This window comes from Macrotis lagotis, chromosome 5, assembly GCF_037893015.1.
Source record: "Macrotis lagotis isolate mMagLag1 chromosome 5, bilby.v1.9.chrom.fasta, whole genome shotgun sequence".
Classification (NCBI taxonomy): Eukaryota; Metazoa; Chordata; class Mammalia; order Peramelemorphia; family Peramelidae; genus Macrotis; species Macrotis lagotis.
Window position 1 is genome coordinate 25,500,181 of NC_133662.1, and position 11,220 is coordinate 25,511,400.

Consider the following 11,220-nt stretch of genomic DNA (forward strand, 5'->3'; position numbering starts at 1 on the left):
TGTCACAGTTTCCTAATGATTGGGGAAGAGTTAAACAGGCGTTACAGGGGGCGATGCTAGCTTATAATACTTCCAGCGATATCCACCAACTGGATATGCTGATAGCTCAAATCAATAACATCTCTTCTCATTTTAAGGATGAATGGGATGGCCGAGAAGAGTCATTCTTAAATTGGTTTGCAGGTACCCTTAAATTTAGATGGTTGTATTCCCTAATGCCTGCAGTCGGAGTTCTTATTGCAGTGTGCCTTTTCCTTCCGTGCCTTTTGAAACTATTACGAGACATTCTCCTACGATCCCTTGAGGCGGTTAAGGCAGACCTTTTGGCTCCTCGCCATTGGCCGGCAAAGACCCCTGTTTAGACAAAAAGGGGGAGTTATTAGGGGCGGCTCTGGACTGGGGCCCCCTGAGAGGACCGTGAGACACCCAGAGGTTAGAACCTGCCTTCAGGTACTGGGATGGCCTCGGTATGGGCTGGCTCCACCCTCGTGGGGAACTCAGGAGGAGCAAGACCACCTACTAGGAGGAGTTAGGTCTGGGGATAAAAGGGAAAGTAGAGAAGGGCTCAGGGGGATTCTTCGTAACAACAATAAAGAAGTGAACCTCTCCTCGGGTGCTCTGCCTGGTTTGTTCTCCCCTCCCCCACCCCGGGTGGGGAGCCAGAGATGTCTGAAGACCTTGGGTTAAGGTAAGTAGAGGGCAGTGGCTGGAGGGTCAGACAGACCCCCTCCCGCAACAGGGTTAAAAAAAAAACTTCCTGCAGATACTTATCTTGAATCCTTCTGGTTTAATACCGATTTACTAACTTGATTTAAAGGAAGATGATCATTGAACAAATTTTTCTGATCCTCATATTCCACTTGAGGAAATCTTCATAGGTTTCACATTTATTGTGTGTTCAGGGAGGACTAGGACCTCTGGTGTGAGAACTTGCTGAACCCTTTTAAAGGTTACTCATTCACCTTTGGTGTCCTCCTGTCCCCCAACTCTCACCTGTGGTTCCAAGAAACTATAGTGGCCACAGTGGCCATATCCCAGTAAAACTGTCTTGGCAGTTGGGTTAAATCAAGTTGAAAGTAACTAGGTTGAATGAGATGATGCCCATGAGTTTGGCTTTAATAAAGATTTAAACTAAACATGTTTTTAAACTTAAGAGTTTATCCTAATAAGAAACAAATATTAGCTTCCAGGGTTTGGTCTCAAGAAAGAACAAACAGAATTAGATTAACATATACGTTTATTAAATTTCTCTGACTGCTGAATTATGCTTACATGCATAGGGGCCCTACTAAAAAACCAGACCCCACTCCTCCCCCACTGCAAATGGAGTTTTAGAGAGGAATTCTTATACAATTCTACTATCAGAAGGCAGGACATGAAAAAGTTGTTTCTGTGCTTGTCTAGTCCACGATTCAGGGCACAGGTGGTTTTCAGACATTCCTTTAGGCCAGCAGGAATGTCCCCTCCCAACTCAGGACCTTTGGGCCTAATCAGTTATTCTAAAGACTTCCACAAAGAATGTGAAGTTTTCACCTCCAGGATAGGGTGCTAAGCAATAATTGTTGATTTTAAAAAAACAGACAAAATTTATATTTGTTTTTAGGTGACATCAACAAAGGTAATTGACTGGGCCTCAACACTTCAGTGAAGTAGGAGGTTCTTAATAAATATTTAATGAGTGTTACTGGCTTACTTTACCACGGATTATTTGTTCTCAGCCATTAGTAGAGCATTCCAAACTTATATTGGTCTGATCTGATGTTGTGTGCCTGCCGGCTAATTTATCCATTACTCATAACTAAGAGGCTGGAGACAAAGATGACAAGTTCTCTATTTTACAGAATGCAAGAACTTAAATATCCTCTTAGTCTCTGGTTTACTCCCAATTCACATGGTGTTCTCCAGTTAGCAAATTAAACAAATGCCTTCATAGTTGTGGACAGCAGGTGATAAAGTTTACTTCCTCAGACTAGTACTTCTCACACAAAGTTGCTATCACTGGCTTAGTGTTTTAACACCATGTTTGAGGAAGTGCCAAAACATAAGGAACAGATGAGAAGAAAGGGAGAGCCAACTCAGGTGATCAGGCTATGGAATGTACCTGGGCAAGAGGACCTTTAAGTCATTCCCAGTCACACAATGACCTTCCTGTGACCCTCAACAGTGTCTTACAATCAGATAGTTGAAGACACTGTGGTTTGCCGCTAACACAGTGATTTTGCTTTGGTCTTCTTGCATAACCAACCAACCAAATGAATTTCCAAATATCCTTCATGTATTATAAATTTTTGCCAAACAAGACTCTTCTCATTTTCCCAGCTATGAACTTCTCACACCTAACCTGCAAACCTAAAATGGAATTTGTTTCATAGTATTTCTTTTCTTCTTATCCTAGCTTTGGATATCACCTTCATGAATCTCTCCATGATTCCTTGCCTTCTCATTCATTCCACAATTATCAACCCAGCTCTCTCATATTCCTCTGTTTATATCCTTCTAATGCATGTGATGATGATGATGATGATGATGATGATAACTAGTATTCACAGTTTACCTACTATGTGCCATTAGGTGTTATTATTATTATTATTATTATTATTATTTCTATTTTACAGCAGAGGAAAATGAGGCAAGTGACTTGTCTAGGGTCATATAGCCATGGTTGATTTGAACTTAAATTCTCTTGACTCTAGGCCCAGCATATTTAGTATATAAAAACATGAATGACAATTATCTGTGTGTTTAACTTTTAAGTACCAAAATGGCAGTGACCAGGTCTTGTATTCTTCTATCCTCAATGTTTTTCATGATGCTTTGACTACCAGTTATTTGTTTGTTGAATTGACTTCACAGCTAAAGTAGGGACAGTTCTTGAATAGCAGGAACCCTCAGTAATAGGAGCTTTGTAAAAATTTATTAGGGGTCAGCTAGGTGGCTCAGTAGATAGAGCATCAGCCCTGGAGTCAGGAGTATCTGAATTCAAATCCATCTTCAGACATTCAACAATTACTTAGCTGTGTGACTTTGGACAAGTCACTTAACCCCATTGTCTTAAATAAAATTTTAAAAAATTTATTAAAATGAGATATTTGATGCACATTTATAAGGACTGTAGAATTTGGAGTTAGAGGGAACCTCTAATTGGTATAAACCCTTCTTTTGTAGGTGAGGGAAATGAGGCAACATCTCATCACACAGAGAATGGATTTATATCAATTATTACTAGTTTTATGTGGTAGGTTTTTATAATATAGTCTTTTAACATAGAAAAAGTTGCATCCTCTACCTTCCTTTCATCCTCTTTCTGATAAATCAGGGAGATTTGATTTACATATTCAATCCATATATATTTATATTATACATATGTGTGTAGATGTGTGTAAACACATAGATGTATGCACATATACATGGTGTTCCAAAAGTCTTGGTGCTGTTTTAAGTGATTAAAATTTAAAATTGTACTAAGACTTTTGGGAAGTCAAGTCTATATATGTATATAGATTTATATATGTATAAATTTAGGCTGGATTATCAGACAAGAAAAGATTGTGATCTCCATATTAACAGGATTTGCTAGGCATCTCTGACTAATACAATAATTATTAGAGAAAAATATGGAATAATATAGTTCATACTAAAAAGGCAAGTAGAGGAGTAATTCAGGAATTCTGAGATATCCTTTCCAATCATAGTAAGCATAAGTGCAAGGATTCAAATCCAGATTTGATAACTTGTGATCCAGTCTTATTTCCACCATAACAGATGGACTGTAGTGATCTAGTGGATGTATAGATTATTCTATTTATTTGTAAAATGATTGTGATACTCAGGATTTGGAGTTAGAGGATTTAGGTTTTAATCTCACCTCTGCTATTTACTACAAAGGTGACCTTAGACAAATCATGTAGACTCCCTGAGACATAGTCTACTTATTTATAAAGTTGGTTGGCTGGTTCTTGTCTTTCATTATCAAAGAAGACCAAAATGACATCACTATTTTTGAGACAAATTACAGTGTGTCCAACTGTGACTGATCAGACCAATGCAAGCTTGTAATGCTCTACCATAGGTTGGGAACAAATAGTCTAGGTGAATAACTGGAGTGGGTATTCTAATGTATGTCACCTTTCCTTTAAGCTGCTTCAATTTGGTCTTCCTCCTAGAGTGCAGCACCCTCATTGATGAGGGCATGTCTTGCTGGGTGATACTGTACCAGTGTCTCCCATGCTGTACAATCAATTCTAAAGTTCTTCAATGAGACCTTCAGGGTATCTCAGTATCACTTCTTCTGACCCCCTTGTGAGCATTTGCCCTGTGTGATTTTCTATAAAAATAGTTTTTTGGCAAGCATACATCTGACATTCTAACAATGTGTCCAGCTTATCGTAGTTACAGTAATAATATTGGGATGCTAGGCAGTTTAGCTCAAGAAAGGACCTCAGTGTCTGGTAATTTCTCCTGTCAGGTGAACTTCAGAATCTTCCTAAGACAATTTAAATGGAAGTGATTCAGTTTCTTGACATGGTAGATTGTCCAGGTTTCACAGGCATATTGTAATGAAGTTGATACAATGGCATTATAGACTTCCTAAATACTGAACTAGCCCTGACAATGCATGTGACAACCTCATTTTCAATGTGTGCCTCTTTGGAAAGGACATTACCAATGTAAGTGAACTTGTCCATAGTGCTCAAACTTCTCTATTTGCCGGAATCAATGGTTTCACATATGGAGGACATGAGACTGACTGATGGAGCACCTATGTTTTCTTGGTATTAATTGTTAGACCAAAATTAGCACAAGCAGCAGAGAATCTATCCATACTTTGATGCATCTCAGCTTCAGAGGCTGCATTGAGTGCACAATCATTTGCCAATAGAAGATCATGCACCAACATTCCTTTCACTGTGGTCTTGGCTTCTCAAGTTAAAGAATTTGTCGTCAGTGTGGTGGTGTCTGATAACATGACTGAAAACACCATGCTAAAAAAAGTATGGGAGCAATGATACATTCTTGTTTCACTCCATTGGTGACTGGGAAATCTCAGGAGCATCGTCCACTATCTAGAACCTGGGCAAGCATGCTGTCATGAAATTGATGTACAATACCAATGAACTTCTCCAGGAAACCAAATTTGGGCCTAATTTTCCATAAACCCTCATGACTGATGGTACCAGAGGCCTTGGTAAGATCTACAAGTGTTGTATGTTCTGTTCCTGGCAGTTTTCCTACAGTCGTTGGACAGCAAAATACCATATTGACTTTTCCTTGACCCTTTCTAAAACCACGATATCTCTCAGGGAGGTGACCATCTACTAGGTGAAGGATCAGTCTATGAGAAGGACTCTGGTAAAAATCTTAGCAGTAATGACTAAAAGAGAAATATCCCTGTGATTGTCACGGGACAATCTATTCCTTTTACCTTTATAAAGATGGACAGTGGAGGCATCCTTGAATTCTTGGGGATTAACCTCTTCATGCCATATAATCTGGAAAATTCAGTTCGTTATTGAATAAGCAATGAACCCCCACCTTGTAGATCTCTGCTAGAATAGAATCAGTACCAGGTGCTTTGCCACTCGAAAGGAGGCTAATGGCATTCTAAACTTCTTCTTCAGTTGGAACTTCAGCTAGGGACTAACTGACTTCAACTTGAGGTAAATGATCAATGTCTTCTTTGATTGGTGATGGCCTATCAAGAACACTATGGAAGTGTTCAGTCCATCTCTCTAGTCTCATGTCCCTATCATTAATCTAGTTGAAATGCACCATAGGTCTTTGGCCATAAATAGCCTCCAGGGCATCATAATAGTATTTTGGTTCCTTACTGTCAGCATAAAAATTGAACTTCATCTGCTTTCTTACTAAGTCAAGTCCTGCATCTCTCTAAACTTCACATGTGCTTTACTTTTTTGTTGGGTTTTTTCCAAGGCAATGGGATTAAGTGACTTGCCCAAGGTCACACACCTAGGTAATTATTAAGTGTCTGAGGTCATATTTGAACTCGGGTCTTTCTGACTCCAATGCCACCTAGCTGCCCTTGTACTTTACTTTTGATGGAATTAAATACTACCTTCTTTGAAATGAATTGGGGCAGCTAGGTGATGAAGTGGATAGAGCACTGGCCCTGGAATCAGGAGGTCCTGAGTTCAAATTTGACCTCAGAAACCTTTAATAATTGCTTAGCATGACTTCAGGCAAGTCATTTAACCCCATTGCCTTAAATAAGTTTTTTAAAAAAAGACACGAATAAACTATACTGCTGGTAAATCCTATGGAGTTCTCGTTTTTTCATTTAGCAGCTTCCGTATTTTCCCATCATTTTCATCAAACCAGTTTTGGTGTTTTTGAGTGTCAGATGAGCAAATGCAGTGTTGTATACCAGATCTCTGAAAGTTGCCTGCTCTTTTTGTGCTCTACTGTTGCCAGCTGTGTGTTGGCTCAGTTTTCCCTCCAAGTTAGCAACAAACTCTTCCCATTCAAAAAGGCATTCTAATCTTTTGACATTAATTCTTCTAGTATTCATTTTGCCTTGGGGCTGCTGCTTTGGTTGAATGTGAATATTTAGCTTAGAGAGGATGAATCTGTGATCAGTCTAGCACTCCATACCATACAATGACTTTGCCACTCTCACATCCTGTTTTTCTCTTCTTGTAATCACATAGTCTATTAGATGCCATTGTTTGCTATGAGGGGTGCATTCGGGAAGTTTTATTGCATTTAGGTAAATGGAAGACTGTTTATGATGAAAAGGTCATGAGATGGGCACATCTTCAATAATAGGTGACCATTGTTATTGCTCCATTCCTCCCAAGGACTCCCTGCCATGTCTGGTAGTCTGAGCCTACTCTAGCATTAAAGTGACCCAGAATTATAAACTTATCCTCTTTTGGTACATTGATAATAAAGGTCTCCAGGTCTTCATAAAATGTTTCTTTAGCTTCATCTGTGTTTTCTGGTAATATGAGCCTACTCTAGTATTGAAGTCACCCAGAGTTATTATCTTATTTGGTACAATGATGATCAGGGTCCCTAGGTCTTCAAAAATTTTTTCTTTGACTTCATCAAGGTTCATCATAGTAGGAGCATAGGCACTAATGATAGTGGCATGGAGTTTTCCTGGAAGTGGCAATCTTATTGTCATGAGCCTGTGGTTCACTCCTTTTGGTAGGCATTCAAGAATGTTGACTAGATTAGTTTTGATTGCAAAACCTACCCCAGCTTCATAGCATTTCCTTTCACTGTGGCCACTCCAGAAAAATATGTAGCCAGCTCTGATTTAAGTAAGCTGGCCTTCATTTGCAACCTTGTCTCACTCAGGGCTGCTATTTGAATATGATACCTGCTGAGTTCTCTTGGAACAAGAGCTATTCATCTTTCAGGTTACTGGATCTTGTGTTGTCTATGAGTGTTCACTGCTGGTAAGTGAAATCTTCTTTGAAGAAGTTTTTGTAGAGAATTCTCTGTGTCTCGACCACACTGTGGGATCCCTACCTGCTACGGTAATAAGACCAGAGTTGGGTAAGCAGGCAATTTTTAAGGACACCTTTTCTAGCCTCTTCCTCACATCAGGAGGTAAGTAGTGTGATCCTTTAAAGGGCTGCTCAGTCACCCAGAGGGTTGCTGAATCTCACTGCTGCTTTGAGTGGGGAAATGATCCCATGGCCTAGGATGCCTGCGTGCAGTGTTGTGATTACAGTTCCCAGTGTATTTGTACATGCTGTTTCGTCACTTGCTTGTCACCACAGGATTTTGAGGAATGGTTTTGAGCGATGTCTTTTTTTATATGAGCAAATTGAATTTAAGTGAAGTAGAGCTGCATGAAGTCATCCACTTCATTCTCTCTTCCAAAGTCACATGATCCAGATGACTTTAGATGCATAGTTGATCTTGGCATCTTTAATGTCAAAACAAGTTTGAAGCACTCCACAGCAACTGCTTCAGCTGCCTTCAATGGCCATTGGAACAACACCAGTGGAAGACTTCATATGTTTGGGGTAGACCCCCCCAACTATTCACCAATGGTTTTGAGACCCCCTCAGTTGCCCTCAACCTGGTTTAACCATTCTGCTGAAATGGTTTACCAGGGTGTGGCTGCTGTGACTGTTACAGCTTCTTGGAGTAAATCAAAGGTGGAAAGCAGCCCTGAAAAGAGCTTGGTAACAACCCTCACACCTTGAACACAGCCTACATTCTATGTATAAAGTAATAAAATTATAGATGCTCTCTGCTCTCCTGACTATGATTCAGTATGATCATTGATCCTGCTCTGATACTTTTGATCCTGCACTGATACTTTTCTTCCTTCAATGTGATGATGATGATAAGGAAAGAAATTTCATGAATTTGTATATAGGAAAAGTAGGTAGTACAGGCAAGGAAGTTCTTGACCTGGAGTCAGAAAAATCTGAGTTCAAATTTAACCTTAGATACTAACTGTATGACCCTGGAAAGTTACTTAACTCTGTTTGACTTAGTTCCCTCATCTGCAAAATATGCTGGACAAAGAAATGGTGAACCACTTCATTATCTTTGCCAATAAAACATCAAATGAGGTTATGAAGAATCTGACACAACTGAAAATTTCTGAACAATGACATTCCTCTAATTATTATAATGCATAAAATTGGGTAAGACAGGTATTATTACATTCCCCTTTTAAAGATATAAGAACTCAGGCACAAGTTAAAAGAATAGTCTAGGTTACATAGTGAACTTCTTCTGATAGAAATCAGAATCAATACTGAAATACTGAAATCTAATAATTCCTAATAATTTCTATTCCCCCATAGGGATGACCTGAGATGCTAGCTCCTTTGCTTCCTCTACTAGAAGAAATTTTCATGTATATTTAAAGTACAAGGTTTGTTTTTAATACTGTGAAGAACACAAAGAAAAATTTCATCTTGTTTTGGAAAAGTAGAACTGTAATCAAAGACTTATTTGCTAAGGAAGTAGAATTAGGCTTATTTTACATTGAAGTCAAACATCTTTTTTTAATGTTGAAATGATTGTTAATAAACAATATCTTGGAAAGATTCAGAGGTTCTCCCCTTATTTCATAGTCCTGATTTCAATGACTTTATTGACACTGAGTACTGAAATTGCATTAACACTCCTTGATCTTGGTCAGACCCTACCCAACCTTCCAAGGAATTTAATCCAAAGTGAGGAAGTACATTGTGTTCTACTCAAACTTTGATGAAGACATCCTTTTGTCTAGATAGCCCATGGTTGGGAGTCATATAGTATATTTTGTCTGTCCAACAGTGACTTAATGATGGGTGACACCAGCTGCCCACTTAGGAACACCATAATTGGTTGTTTTTGGTGTAAGAGAGACATTCAGATGATAATTCTTTTTTTTAGGGTTTTTTTTTTTTTGCAAGGCAAACGGGGTTAAGGGCTTGCCCAAGGCCACACAGCTAGGTGATTAGTTAAGTGTCTGAGACCGGATTTGAACTCAGGTACTCCTGACTCCAGGGCCCGTGCTCTATCCACTGAGCCACCTAGCTGCCCGATAATTCTTTTATTACTAATATGCTGGTCTTATTAATAAAATGATTAAATTACCTGGAAACTATGTTTCTTGGACTTTTTTAATCACCACAATGTAAAGATTAGGTTATTGTGACCAACTCCCCCCCCAATACCTTTGTAGTTATCCTTCTACAGGGCTTGGTATCAAGCCACTTTGGCTCCATTCAGAACTCAGTGTACCAGGTATTTGGCTTCTTCAGCTGGGATTCCATTGGTCTGCTCAAGTTCTGGTGCCCTACCCTACTTTGAATGCAGGACGAGAGGGATTTCTGAGTAACTGTGCTGCTGACATCCTTTTTTTGGTGTGGTTTTTGGAACATGTCTAAAATACATATCTGTACCATGAAATTTAGAGATTAAAAGATTAATCCTTGCAAGAGAGATCTATAGCATGAAATTTAGAGATTAAAAGAAATGTAATCCTTGCAAGAGAGTTACTCAATGGATTAGCAGGTTCTAATGAATATTGCTCCATTCCTTCTATTACATGCTTTTCTGCAGGTGAATGAGCCTTTGAGACAATGTTGGACTTCATGCTCAGTTTACCTTGGTGGAGCTTATGCATTTCTGATTGGACTTCTAGTTGTTCAGTTCCTAATGAAACATCACATCTACTTGCCTTAGAAGTAACAGCATCCATATTAAGGACTGTGTAGAGATGTCATATAGAAATGGCATTATACCCAGAATTTGAAATTCTGACTTTTTTTTGTAGCTGTTGTCTACTTCCTGATACAATCTCTATTTCCTTCTAGCTACAAGCTAGCAGAAGCTAAACAATAGACAATTTCTGTGGACTCTTCAGCAATTTTAGGTTTGTGATAGCTTTAGCTTATGCCATATTTTTAGTTATATTTGCTGGTTGGTTTGGAATTTTGGATTTTATTTTGAGTTGGAGGCTGCATTGTTGGTATAGCTATTGTAAGGTTAGCAGATTTTATCAGAAGCACACTGAAGCTCATCCTTCTGGTTGTTTCTATAGCTACCATCTCATCCACTTGGTTCACCCTGACCTACTTGAACAGCATTATTCATTTGCCTTTAAATAGTGACATTATATGCATCCTTTATTCCCCTAAGAGTACTCTGGAATTGCAGTGTTCCCATCTTCTTTGAACTTTTTGTGGAAATTGTCTCTCCAATTCCAGAAGGAATTACTTGTGGAGTTGTTATCTTTTTATAGTAATATGTTCAGGGGAGTGCTTTTATTTTTTCTCACATTATATCATATGTCTTGGATCAACTGGGTTATGTTTGCCCAGACTGTTCCTCATTTTGTGCTTCAGAGAATTCTATGATAGACTCTACCTTGATATTGTCATTCAGTTTGATTAGCACAAACTGGAAGGGATTTACAGAGACTGGCCTCCACAAAGGCATACAATATGTTTGCATGGAATTTCACAACCAAATGGAGGGGAAGGAGAAGAGATTAAACTTTCATATTTTAACAATAAATATTTAATAAAGTATTAGGGTATAGATTTTTATTTTTATGTGTCTTCACTTCTACTAGATAGCAATAATGCAAGACTTGATAACAGATGATTATAAAATTTACCTGATAGGTACACAGAGGTTGATTCTTGGGATGGAGGTCTGCTCTCCAGGAAAAAAAAAACACTACCTCAAACAGTTAATGTCTATTTTATTTACCAATAAACTACTAAGTAATTAAAT

The 11,220-nt window shown here is 38.6% G+C and overlaps 1 pseudogene; it reads left to right on the plus strand.

Annotated features, from left to right (window-relative positions):
• Positions 1 to 458: 458 nt before the first annotated feature.
• Positions 459 to 10,875, plus strand: LOC141489223 (solute carrier family 49 member 4-like; annotated as a pseudogene).
• The last annotated feature ends 345 nt before the right edge of the window (positions 10,876 to 11,220 follow it).